Source organism: Lepisosteus platostomus, chromosome 2 (genome assembly GCF_059453375.1).
Source record: "Lepisosteus platostomus isolate fLepPlt1 chromosome 2, fLepPlt1.hap1, whole genome shotgun sequence".
NCBI lineage: Eukaryota > Metazoa > Chordata > Actinopteri > Semionotiformes > Lepisosteidae > Lepisosteus > Lepisosteus platostomus.
Genome location: NC_142612.1, coordinates 79,898,357 through 79,911,119, shown reverse-complemented (window position 1 = coordinate 79,911,119; position 12,763 = coordinate 79,898,357). Strand labels below are relative to the sequence as shown.

Sequence of the window (12,763 nt, the reverse complement as noted above, 5' to 3'; positions counted from 1 at the left end):
CTGCACGGCCAGTTTGTTGTGTTTTTATCCTCTTTTGTTATCTGCAGTGTGGTATTAACCTCTACTTGCTCCTTTGCAGCTCGTACACTGACGTGGGTCCCCATTCTGACCTCTGTATTTACACTGTATTTAAATACTGTAGATTTCAGTGCTGGATCTCAGGACATTCTCTTTATTTTTACACAGAGGTTTGTGATATTGCAATCCGGATGCACTATTCAGGGCTTGTTTCCTGTCCACCTGGGCTCTTGCTGCCCAGTGTTACTGACATGGGTGTTTCCCAACGGGTGGTGGAACCTATCCAGCACACTCTGCACTGACCCTGGGCGAGAGGACTAATTCAGCACAGAGCCCCGCCAGCTGATCTTCGGCTTTGATCAACACTGCAGCTTCACAGCACTATCTTTGAAGCACCTGGGGAGTCAGGACAAGACAGTGGAACGGGAACCCCCCCCCATGAACAGCTTTACTAAGAAGCTGAGATGGAGTAGCCACCTCATTCCCCCCAGAATGAAAAAAACCAACTCTGAGGCCACAGGTAACACATATTTGTACTGTAGCTCAAAGAGGTTTCTTCATGACGGCAGGACTGTGGAAGGGACAGTGATGTTGAAGCTCAATTCCTGTTCCCTGGGTGCTGCAGGCGTCCGTACCTGCACTCACCTGGGCACTGGGCACTGGCCTCTGCTAGGGGGGCTCTTGGGCTCTTTACAAGAAGGCCCAGCTTCCAAACGGAATGAGAGTCATCCAGCTCCATCATGCTGAGCTCACACAAGGGCCAAGCAACTACTGCACCGCTAACAGCTCACAGTAGCCGTGTTCAAGCAATGCTGAAGCCAGCCTGACACAGGGATCGGCATGGAGGGCCACACGCAACCTCTCGGTGCCAGGAATCAGGTGAGTTTTAAATCCAATTTATGGATCACTTTTTTTTTCTTCTCCTGAAGCGTCTGTACTTGCACGTACTGTATAAACCCTGCTGTGGGTCAGCGCTGGCCGTCGCAATGATAAAAAGGCAATCCTACCCACCAGCCCTTGTGTGCTGCTGACAGCAAAGCCTCCAGGGAACAGGAAAGCCTCCATCATCTGCCACATACTGTACTGTACTGTACTTCATGTCAAACGTGACTGACACAAAGGAGCAGTGTATGCGTCTGATTGAAATATTCCAGAATAAGACCTTTTAAATAATAATAATTGCTTTTAAAAGGATGATTAACCCCATTTCCCAGGGGCTGACATGTTGGGTAAGAGGCTTTATGTTTTTATTTGGGTCATTTTTAGCTCTTTTCAGAAAAGACACATGTGCAAGATTCTGCTGGTTGCACAAAAAAATAGTACAAATCGTGATTTCCAGGAGAAAAACATGATTACAACAGGATTGTAAGGGAGTAGTAGTGAGCCAGCAGTAGATAACAGGCAGTGGTCCCACTAGGTACGTGTGCTCTCTGGGGATTATGCCAATGAAGAAGTATGTTTCCTTTTTATAGTGGAAGACTTGAGCTTAGTTTCTAAATCTTGGACTACACGGTTGATTCGTCACAATATAAACACAAAAGCCAAAAAACAAAAGTAACAACATGAAAGCACACATGCTTAGACTGGGTTAAGACCAGGCTGAGCAAACAGCTCAACTCACTTGAAAGGCATGCCTGTTCCGCCAGCCGAGTCTCGCGCTTTCCCGGGGTGTGTCGGAGTGCGCGTGGAGACTCCGGGACGCACCGGAGTGGGCGATGGCACGAGCGGCGCTGCGGAAGGTAAGGAGACGCGCGAGACGTGAATGTGGGATTTTTGCCCCGCCGCCCCGGGGGACAGAGTTGTTTCCGTGCGTGTCCTGTGGGGCGGTCAGGCCCGAAGTTTGCAGCGTCCTGTAACTTGCGTCTTGCTTCACAGCCACTGCTAGGGCAGCAGGCGTTGCTGGAATGGTGAACTGTATGTGCTGCAACTTTTTATTTTTCACTGCACCTCGCGTGGAAACAGGCTTTGAGAGCGGCCTTAGCCCCCACGCTAAAACATATATGTTAAAAAAAAAAAGAAAACCACTTTTAAGCTGACTTCCTCTGGCAATCTTTGTTTTGTTTTGGTTTTTTGGGGGGCCATGGAATAGGTTTCGTTTTGCAGGCTATGGAAATCCCAGCCCCTCTTTGTGAGCTCAGTTTTAAACTTCAGTGTGCCGTGACACTTGGCGTTTAAAACCCACTCCGAAACTGTTAGCGTCGCCCTAAATCCAATACCGTTTTAAATGAGTGCACTTGGAGGCTTTGTGAAACTGTGCGACGTACCAGAGAAACGAAGTTGGCGAGAGTAATTGCTTTGGGAGAGCGGGGATCTGTGAACGGGTGAAAGACCGTCACATGGATTTCGGGAGAAAAAAACTAGGCAGTGTAACCTGATAAAGTCACTGTTAGCGGGGTGTCCCGAAGGTATCTCTGCCCATTGGAGATTGCGTGTCTGCGCGAAGAATTCTTGCAGTTTTCCGAAATGCACAACTTTAACAACCCCTCCTCCTGTGCAAGAAATTATTAAGATTGTACGCCGCCTTACAAAACCAGACTTGTTTGTGTATCTGATTACAGTGGTGGATATTAATTGCTCAGCCTCCAGCTCCGAAGGCGTATCTTGTTTACATGGTATAATTCATTGGAGGTGGGGGCTTAAGCGCTGTGTTGCTGTGTTGGAATGAGAGCCTAGGAGTTTTCATTTAACAACAACAACAACAACATTTCCTTCCTTTTCGCAATGTCAGGGCAGTTTTTTTTGGGGGGGGATTTCCAAGTTGACAAGCGCACTTTTTTATTTCTAATAAGAAAGCGGTATGCTGTATGAATGTCTTCACGGTGGACTGTCCGTCGGGCTCCAGTCCACCTCTCCGTGGCCAGTGCGGTCAGCGCAGCTCTGGGCGAATGTCCGACGTGGAGCGGTGATGACCCACTTTATTGTGGCGCTGCAGGATAATTGATGAGGCGGGGTAGTGTTGACCACACTGCATTATTGCGAATAAATCACCCATAACTGCGGTGCAGCCTTATATAATAGTTGACGAATTACTTCTCCTTTGAAAATTGGCAGCTATTAAAAGTGACAGCTTTTATCCGAATTAAGGTTAACACTTGTACTCGGGAGAAGTCTATTATTTCGAAATAAAACCGGCAGGTGCTCTAGCCCACGAGTAATTAATGATTGGCTCTTGTTCTAGACTTGATTCTTGACAGGAGAAATTGGCATTCCAATTATATATTTTTTCCTTTTTGAAGCTCGTTTGACACAGTGCCAAAGAGAAGCCGGCATCCGGCTGTAAAAACCCGCACCTTGAACATCAAAGGCCAAGATGCGTTCGCCTTCTTCAAAACTATTTAAAGGTAAATAACACGTATAAGAGATTCGTCTAGAGACTCCGTTACTTTCTCTCAAAAGGACAGCGAGGACCCAGCAGATATAGTAACTTAAAGAAGCACAAGAAATCTTACGCCGTCGAAAGGTCATTCTTTTCTTGAATTTCTTTGTGGACTTTTTCAAAGCAAACAGTGAAGCACAAACCGGAGGACACCAGTGGAAAACACGTGGAAGTGCATTTAAAACAGAGAACAGGAGACGATCTTTTCCATAAAGAGTTGTGGGAGTATGTAACAAGCTACAGTACACGATCCTGTGTGGCTGAAGCCATTAGATAATTTGGGTTCATGTGCGATATGATTGGATGGGATTCTTGGATCAGTACTTAATACCAAACACACTGCATGGGAAGAATGCTCCTCTCATTTGTAACTTTTTCATGTTCTTATGAAGGAGAAAATCTCCACTCTCTTACTGGTTTTATCTGTTTTTTTTTTCTTTCTTGTGGCTTGTGTGGATTTACCTAGAACAAAAATATTATGAATGTTGCACCATGTTTGATCATTTATCAGCAATAATAAATGCGTTGATGAGCTTGGACATTTATTACCTTGGCAGAAGATGGGTTTACAGTACATTCAGTGCAGTTATGAACATACAGTACACTGATGCACATTAGCTTATGCATTCTGCTGCTTCCAGAAAGCTGTTTTATTAATCCGTTAATATTAATGTATTTCTTCACTTCTGCCTGAGCTTGTGAGCCATATGCTTTTTCAAAAACTGTTAAGTGGGGAATAACAATTCTGCAGGAGGCAAAAACAAATATTTCAGTGTATTTTGGGAGTTTTTGTATTGTCTTTGTACAGTACGTGGCTACCCCAACGCTTAACCAAAGTGCAGCTGCACTGTTAATGAAACATGATTACTGTGATCCTCAGTGCCTGACAGAAGATGGCTGGAACACCAGGAGGACTCGACTGCAGACTGTGCCACTGCGTCTCTTCTCCCTGTGGCTCTCGCTGTGCTCCTGCTGTTAGTGTCTCCCACACGAGACGTTGTTTCACTGGACAAGGCAGTAATGGTCATGTTTGCTCATTGATTACAGTGAACTGATATTGTGAGAAGCAGACCTCCGATGAAGTAGAGGCTCAATGACCGTAGCCTGGCCATCAAAACTGGACACAGGCGGGCTTGGCTATCCAGTTAGTACAGGCCCAGTGACCACAGCCGGACCACAGAAACTGGACAGAGTCAGACCTGGCTGCCCAAAGAGGACAGGCTCACTGACTACAGCCTGGCCATAGAAACAGGACACAGGCAGACCTGGCTGTCCGAAGAGGACAGCCTGTGCTCCCACTGCAAGCAGGGAGAATCAGAGAAGAGATGCACTTTCTGCTGCACTCTGGGATTGAAACTAGAAAAACAATCCCAGAATTCTCACACCTGTCAGGATCAGAACAGCTTCCAGCCCTTCAGGAGGAGGAAACTCCATAGAGCTGCATCCCAGTACTGCATGTGATCTCCTGTCGCAGTCTGAGGAACAGAGAGTGAGCCTCTCAAATAATAGTTTTTATTGTAAATGCCTAATATTGTTTTTATGTTGTAAATGTCTTTAAAGGTTTTGCCAATTTTATTGCTTTGAACAAATCTGAATTTGTTACCATCTTGTTTGTGGGCTCTCAATGTACTGTACCACAGCAGGTTTTCTTGTATCACCATTGGTCAAGGTTGCAGGGGCTTACAGTGTACAGTATACTTCTTTACAAAATTACTAAAACTTGCTATCTGGCCCTTTGTCACGATCGCTAACCCCTCCTCTTAAGGGCGCTCCAGCCCTTTCTTGTTTTCTCCCATTACTTGCACCTGTTCCCTATTTCCGTTCCCCCTTAAAAGCCAGACGCGGACTCCACTCCTGGTTCCTTATTGATTCCCGTTTCATGAGAGCCCGGGGTCCTGTTGCGTCTGGCTCTGTTATGGTTTTAACCTTCTGTTCCTGATTCCCCGCCCCGCTGGTCCCGACCCGGTTCATGCTTTTATTCCCTGGATGGATCTCCTGGCCTTGGACTCTACTCTTCTGTTTTGGATTCCCCGTTTGGACTTTGTCTTTGTTTGTTCGCCCCGGACTCACTTCCCCAGGACACCTGCTCACCTGGGACACCCCCCCCTGTCTCCAGACCCTCTCCTGCATGACTTTTTCCCCAGTGTATCTTCACAATTCTGGATCGTGTCGTCTGCATAGGGCCCGGAAAGAACTGTCTTGTGACACCCTTTTGGGAAGAAATCAGGAAATTGTTATTAGAATGATAAATGATAATTCTCAGATGACATTTTACCTGTCAAAATCAGGACCAGTGGGCTGTTCACATTGTTTCTGGCACTGCGTATTTCACAGACCACAAACGATTTGAGATATTAAAACTCACGGATATTAAATTGGAATCCTTGGTGTGATGTGGAAATAGGTGCTTTAATTCCCCTTGTTTGGGGATGTTCTCTGAATGTTTCCAAATGGCAGTGGAAGTCTGAGTTACAAATGTAACAGACAAGCCAGGACAGTGAATGATGGCCGATCCAGGAGAGTTTTAATACTCTGGGTATCCTGGGTGTAGAGATTTTTTAAATATACATCTACAGTTCTGTAGATTCAGGTTGTACAGTAGGTTCAATCTACAGTTAGCATATACTGTAAATGTGAGGTGCTTTGTAACTAAAATTTCACGATTAAACTTGTAGATTACCGAAGGTTGTCAACAGTGTTGCTTGGAGTGTGGGAATTGAGACTGTTGTAAAAAGTAAGGTAATAGATGTAAAAAAGGAAACTGGGAAAACAGAAATTACTGTATGTACGGCCAAGCTAAAAATAAGTTGTCATTTCAGGCCAAATTTCTCTTGATCATATCATAAGCTGGCACCTTTCCCTCTAGTTTGGCAGTGCACTTAGAAAGCCTTCCATACAATGAAAACTCGGCAAAAGGCACCTCTGAGGGAAAGCCCAGTCTCTACACCAGGCCTTCATTGCACTGACCTTGCCAATGGGTTGTGAAATTAGACACAGCATGTGGTCTTTCTGGGCCCCTGTGTGGTCCAGGCTCAAAGAGGCAGGCCTCTGCTTGTTTGATGATGGGGAGCGAACAGATGCTACAGTATGTGCGTCTATGTGCAGTGTACAGCATATACAGTATATACTGTATTCACGGGTAGTTCATTAAAGTCATGAAAATGGCAATGTTGCTTTCTTAACATGGGAAGCAGCTTTAGAGTTGTTGAACAGAGTTGAACAGCTGCATTCACTGCTGCACAAATTCATATTGGCCAGGATGACAATGGCAACAGACAGAATGAGCTTTTTGGAATGTTAAATGTGCTTACTTCCTATTTAGTAAATCTTATAAAAATGAATTGGAAGTTTGTGTATGTTATTTAATGCTACATTAAATTTTATGATGTTAATGAGTCTGAAGTTACATGAGTTTCTTTTAATTTGTTAAATAAATGTACATAGCATTTCCAGAGCAGTCATGCAGGGACCCATAAGCTACACAAAGTGCTTTTACTGTAATGATTATAAAACTAGATATTGATACTCTACATCTTATTAAAGTTCAAAGGGACTTTCTTGCAAGAAAATCATGCAGAGTGCACTCATATTACAAACTAATAAGCAAATTGCAGGAGATAATCTTCTTAAGATGCTTTTTTCTCTTTGTTCTTTGCTACTGAATAAATTAAGAAATACAAATGTTAATTAATCACGGAGGTTGGAAAAATTAATAAATAAACACAGATGGAAAATTTATATTCAAACGGGTGTTGCCAATTAATTTTATACTTGACCCATTAATCATCAGATTAAATTGACAACAACAGGGAATTGAAATATGAAATTTAAATTATTTTTTGATAGGGACAGTCATAAATTTGAATGCACTGAAGCACATGGAGCATTATTCTGCTTCACTGCTAAACTGGTTTATAAAAGGCATCTGTTTTTATTTATATTCACACATTATAGAGATTGAGAAGAATAAAGCAAGTGCTTTGTAAAAGAAAATCACTAGCGCCATCTCCATAATCTTTACTTCAGTGAGCTTCACCCAAGTGAGAAAATGAGAATTATAACCTGCCAGGCATCAATGACAAAGTGAAATGGAAAAACTGAGGGTTAATAACAGTGATACCTCACAAAAAAAATGTGCTGGCCAATTTAACACACCTTCAGTCAAGGTCACTCCTTTGAAGCTGATTATTCTTAGCAATTTGCAGGTGAAGACACTTTATTTTGATTTCATGGTTAACCTAAATCACGAAAATGATCATTTTGATTTAACATTCTGGATTATCTTTCCAGGTAATGAGCGAGTCACAGGCCCTGGCTATTTTTAAGATAGTTACATCTTACAACAGAAGAGCTTCCCGTTTACCTGGGGGCCCTGTTAGTGATCCAGGTGCAATAAGGAGAGCAGCACAGAATTTCTACAGAAGGCTAACTGGTGCTCTTTTCCTTTCTTTTCTTAAGGGATCATTAGGAATAAACCTCAAGCAGGGATTTGAATCTGTCACCTTCATTTAGTCTTCCCTGCTGCTTAAGTGACATTTCTGGAGTTTTATTTTGCTCTTAGTGGCTAGTGATAATTTCATTTATGTGAGTGTAATTTAATTAACCCTCTCCCTTGTGATATTTTTTCAAAATACACTCTTTCTTATGTTCAGCTCATTCTGGGTACAGATGTGCTACTACTGTACCTTGGGAGCACACAAGCTGTTTTCTATGATATTTAAAGTGACTTTGGTTGGAGCCGAGAAAGATGAGGCTTCCCTCTGGGTGTGCAAACTACTGGATTCAGCGAAAGAAACTCTTTTTCGGAATTCTCTCCTGTGCCCTGTTCTCCCACGCAGTAGTTTCTCATATACAGTAGTCTTGACATGAAACTCGAATTCTCGTAAGTGCGCACGGACGTACAGTATGAATAAAAATGCAGGCGAAACCACCATACAGTACACAGTGTACATGTGTGTATAGAGCATCCAGATTGCTGACCTGATAGAGCGTTGTCCTCGTGATGCAAAGGTACTGTATCTGGTTCGGTCCACTCCTGGCCAGTGCGCTGCGTAACTATTCTATTCCTCCTCATGAGGACTGACCGTGGTCACTGTAGTTAGAAAAACATTGGCTGCCAAAAGGTGTAAAAGGCATTCTCATATACGTGAGTTGAAGAACTGGCAAAATGACAGGAGGATATTGGACCCGTCTTGAGTGCAGGTAGCCCAGTCCTCTCCAGTCTGATCCCGTCCCCCAGCCGAGAACCTTAGAGGTCCTGTCTGCAGGGGGGGAAGGGCAGTTCTTATCACTGGCCTTCCCTCGTCCCTACGAGATTGTGAAAGATGCTTTTCTGACTCCAGAGCTGGTCCTGTCTCCCCACAGCTGTTTCAGCAGGGCATCGGACTTCACTGCAGGCCTGTCACTTCGTTGACTGCAGTATCTTATCCTACACTTGAAAACAGAAACATTTTAATTACTCAGAAACTGTACTGTCCTATCTATTTTAAAATGCATTAAAAAATTAATTATAGTGGAGTGCAAATGTCAGCATTATCGTGTGACATTTGTTTTAGTGATAATGCTACACTGTACTATGTGAAGACATTTTGGTGAAGAACCATTTTCTGGAGTAAATCTGAGCATATACATAAAAGTTATAAATTTCAGGAAGGATACCTTAAACTTTAGTTACTTGTTAGGTAAGGTAAAAAATATCGTTATTTGTTGCAAATTATATATTATTAAAAAGAAAATGTGCGGACGTTATCATGAATGTACGTGAATCACAAAAGCCTGAAACAAAAGCTTGACAAACTGCAGAAAACCAGTAATCAAAGTAAAATAACTTACTGTATAAGAAAGTCCTTCATGGCTTTTTTAATGTCCAGTGTAGAAGTAGAGTACAATTGTGCAACACCTAACAGAAACAATACTACAGAAGTCCTGAAAAATATCCCAGAAGTTATAAGAATGCTTGTTTTGTAGAATTAGTTGATTTGTAGGGAGTCAATATACGAAATGCACATGATTGTACTGTATTTATAAAATCTGTCAACCACTGTTGACTCCTTTCAACTGCCAGAGGGAGTCTGTGCTTTTGATTAGGATTTAAGAAATGATACAGGATTTGAAAATTAGAAAGAGCAGTTTTTAAAGAATGCCAGGTATTGATACAGTATCACAAAAGCAAAGCATATTTTACTTTTATTAAAGTTAAACATAGAAACTACTGTAATTAGATTTATAGGAGACTAACAATTGGATGATTATTGTATTTGTTAATGTTACTTTCATGAAATGCATTATTTGCTACCTGTGTTCACACTCCACAATGCTGAAGACTAAAAGTAAAAATAAAAGCCTTTGCTTCTGATTCTGCGTTTTTAAAACAGGCTTATGTTGAACCTAATCATTTCTTTCTCAATGGGCAAAAAACTGAAAGCATTTATCTGACAACAGTAATTGCACTACTTCTGCATCAATTATTGTGGAAATTCATTTTCATACTGTGGGAATTATGTTTGCATGTAAGATTTAATTGGAAACAGTTGTGCCTGGCAATTTAGCATGTCTATGCACGAAGCTTATGAAAAGCTCGAAATGTTCTGTTTATTAAAACTATTGCTTTTTTTCTGAAACCTTTTCGTGGTGAAGCACTTTTCATTATATGGATCCAGTTGTGCCTTTCAAGTGGAAAGTTTAATCCAATTTCTCAGTTCCTTTTAATTTCAGTGTAATTTTCTGGACTGTCAATAAGAAAAAAATATTAAAGGTGTTTAAAATCAATAAATCAATCCTTTTTAATTCTACAGAGCTCCTTTCCATTGAGGAAAACATCCCAGAGATTGTTATATTCATGTTACAATTAGACACAGTGAAACTATATTTGAGGACTACAAGATGTATAGTTGCTGCAGTAAAGTCAGAAACAAATTACCTGAATCTACAGTATAAAGAATTCAGTAATGATCTTTTCAGAATTCAAGCGTTATTAATGAAATTTCCAAGAATTTGGACAAAAAGTAGACGTTGACAAAAGTAAACCTAGTTTTCCAAGTGGGCTGAGTGTTCTGTTTTTCTGCAGATACTGTAGATGCTGTGAAAGAGAACCTGTAGGAGCTACAGAAAGAAGTTTTATCTTATCTGTGTTGTAAAGGAACGATTGTGGTTTGAACAACTGTTGTCAAAGAATCTAAAAATCAGCTAGTTGGTCACAAAGACACGAATGGGAGTAAGATTTTAGACAAAAAAAACATAAAGACAGGATTTAGAGTAAAGTGTAATGACACAGGAGCCTGAAGGAGAAAAATCTGAAGTGTAAAGAAACAGGCATTTGTGTGAGATGAAAATAAAGTTCTAGGTAAAGTCCATCATTAGAAAGTGAAAGAGACAGGTTGGGTCTTGTCATGCTAAAGTTAAACAGCTAACCTTAAGTAACAATTATATCTATTATATATTATATACTGTATATCTGCTCACACCTGAGGAAGGCTCCACGGCCGAAACTTGTTTTCTCTCTTCTCTTTTCAGAAGGAATAAACCCATTACTTGTTCCTTTGCAGACTACGCATGCCACCTGAATTATTATAGATCTGTATTTTTAATTATGTTGGTTATGCACTCTTGATAACTCTAAGATTATGTATGTCAATGGGATATTAAACTACTTAAGTCTATACCAATATTATATTGTTTGATGTTCTGTTAATTGGCTCAGGAATATTTTGCTTTTGGTTTTGTATGGAAAGGGACTGTGAGAAGTTAGACTTCTGTGTTCTGAACTCTAGGACTGGGGGCTCATGACCCTGCTGTTGATTTTGCCCTTTTTAGTATTGTGAAACATTAAATAGAAATTCCAAAGAGTCAGCTGAACTGTTTCTAATAGGAACTGCTGTTCTGCTAGATTTGAACTTGGTTCACTTTTATGTGTGAAAACTATTTTAAAAACTAAATGGGGAGTCAGGGCATTTCCAGATAAAAAAAGTCAACTTTGTATAATGTAACCTGCTAGTGACGATAGTACAACAGGTGTTCTCAGAGCCCTTGCATGCTCGTTGGTCAGAGCAACGTGGCTCTGTTTATTTTTGCTACTTGAGGGTTATAAAATTGGTTGATGATGAGATTCATTGAGATGCTTAGGGATCCCATCCAAAGGACAAATGCTGTCTTTTAAATTAACACAATATTATTTCTTCAAATAAATTTATTTAGCATTAAAAAATATCAATTAGCCTTTGCTCAGCAGTATCGGGTTTGGTTGCATTTGCTCAGTAGTTTTCAAAGCCTGCCACTTGTTCTGGCTAAATTTAGATTCTGCCTCAGCAGGATGGATTATACAGTAGAAGGAGACATGATATCTAGAAGGAAAATTACTTTGGCTTAATTAAGTACATAACTCACTGCTCATGCAGCACCTACTGTATAGGTAGAACATTTCCAGGCTCAAATGAGGTACTTTGAAGGTCATCATACACACATAAAATGTAATATACTCTTGCCGAAAAGATGGAGACAAGTGTCAGTTGACTCAGGAGGCTCCATTACAGTATGTTTACCTTTCAGAGCAAAGTCTGTTAATGGCGCCTGAGAGAAATGGACAGGTAAAACAGCTGCGATTTTTTACGGTCTCACAAATAAACACGGAAAGGTGACCGCACATAAAATGAGGTTATGTAGAATCTTGAGGCGTTGTTCATTTGTGTTGGGTATTTCAAGTTGGTGTTTCTCAGCTAAAACTTGATGTTTGACCGGTTTTGCAAAAAAAACATCCATAAAGCGAAATAACTTGCAATCATCTGATGAGCCAGCTGTTTATTTTGTGCTGCCTGAGGAATGGCTGAGGGGTGATGTGTGATTCAGAATGGAAGAACAGAACGGAGGGATGATTTAGAATTGTAGGTGCATAAATATTAAAGTCGTGCAACTAAACTAGCATGGTATTCGGATGCATAGACATAAGAAATAGCGAATTATCCCAGTGCAGAAGGGTTTTGAAATTCTGTAGGCAAACCTATATGTTATTTAGGATGTAAAATGCCTTCTTCAGCACAGTATTCCAGTCATAATGGTGTGTGGGAAATGCAGTCGTTGGAAGACAAAACTTCAGCTCACTGCAGCTTTACAGCCATGTAGCCGAATCCGTTCAGATCTCCGAAGCTGAGCCAGGCTGGGCCAAGTCTGTACTTGGATGCGGGACCTCTGGGGAACGCAAGGCTGCTGCTGTAGCTTGCGTTGATGGACCAGTAGGTGGCGCTTGTCCCTCTGGAACAGAATTTCCAAATCAACCCCCAGTATGGTGATTGGAGACAGCGTGCTGTGGGCAGAGTCATCCTTCATATGAGCTATTACACTGGGGTCTCGACTGCTTAGTCATTACAGCTCCCACGT

General features: G+C 41.5%; 1 protein-coding gene across 6 annotated transcripts in view; it reads left to right on the top strand.

Moving 5' to 3' along the window:
- The first annotated feature begins 1,434 nt into the window (after window positions 1-1,434).
- Window positions 1,435-12,763, top strand: part of naaladl2 (N-acetylated alpha-linked acidic dipeptidase like 2) — a 298,711-nt gene continuing 287,382 nt past the window's right edge. For 3 of the 6 annotated variants that reach the window (XM_088621717.1, XM_088621741.1, XM_088621709.1), the window contains exon 1: window positions 1,446-1,757. The gene's annotated coding sequence lies outside the window, so the exon portion shown is untranslated. Of the gene's footprint in view, window positions 1,758-12,763 lie in introns of all 6 variants that reach the window. The other 3 variants (XR_015930769.1, XM_088621769.1, XM_088621733.1) reach the window with 2 other exon arrangements.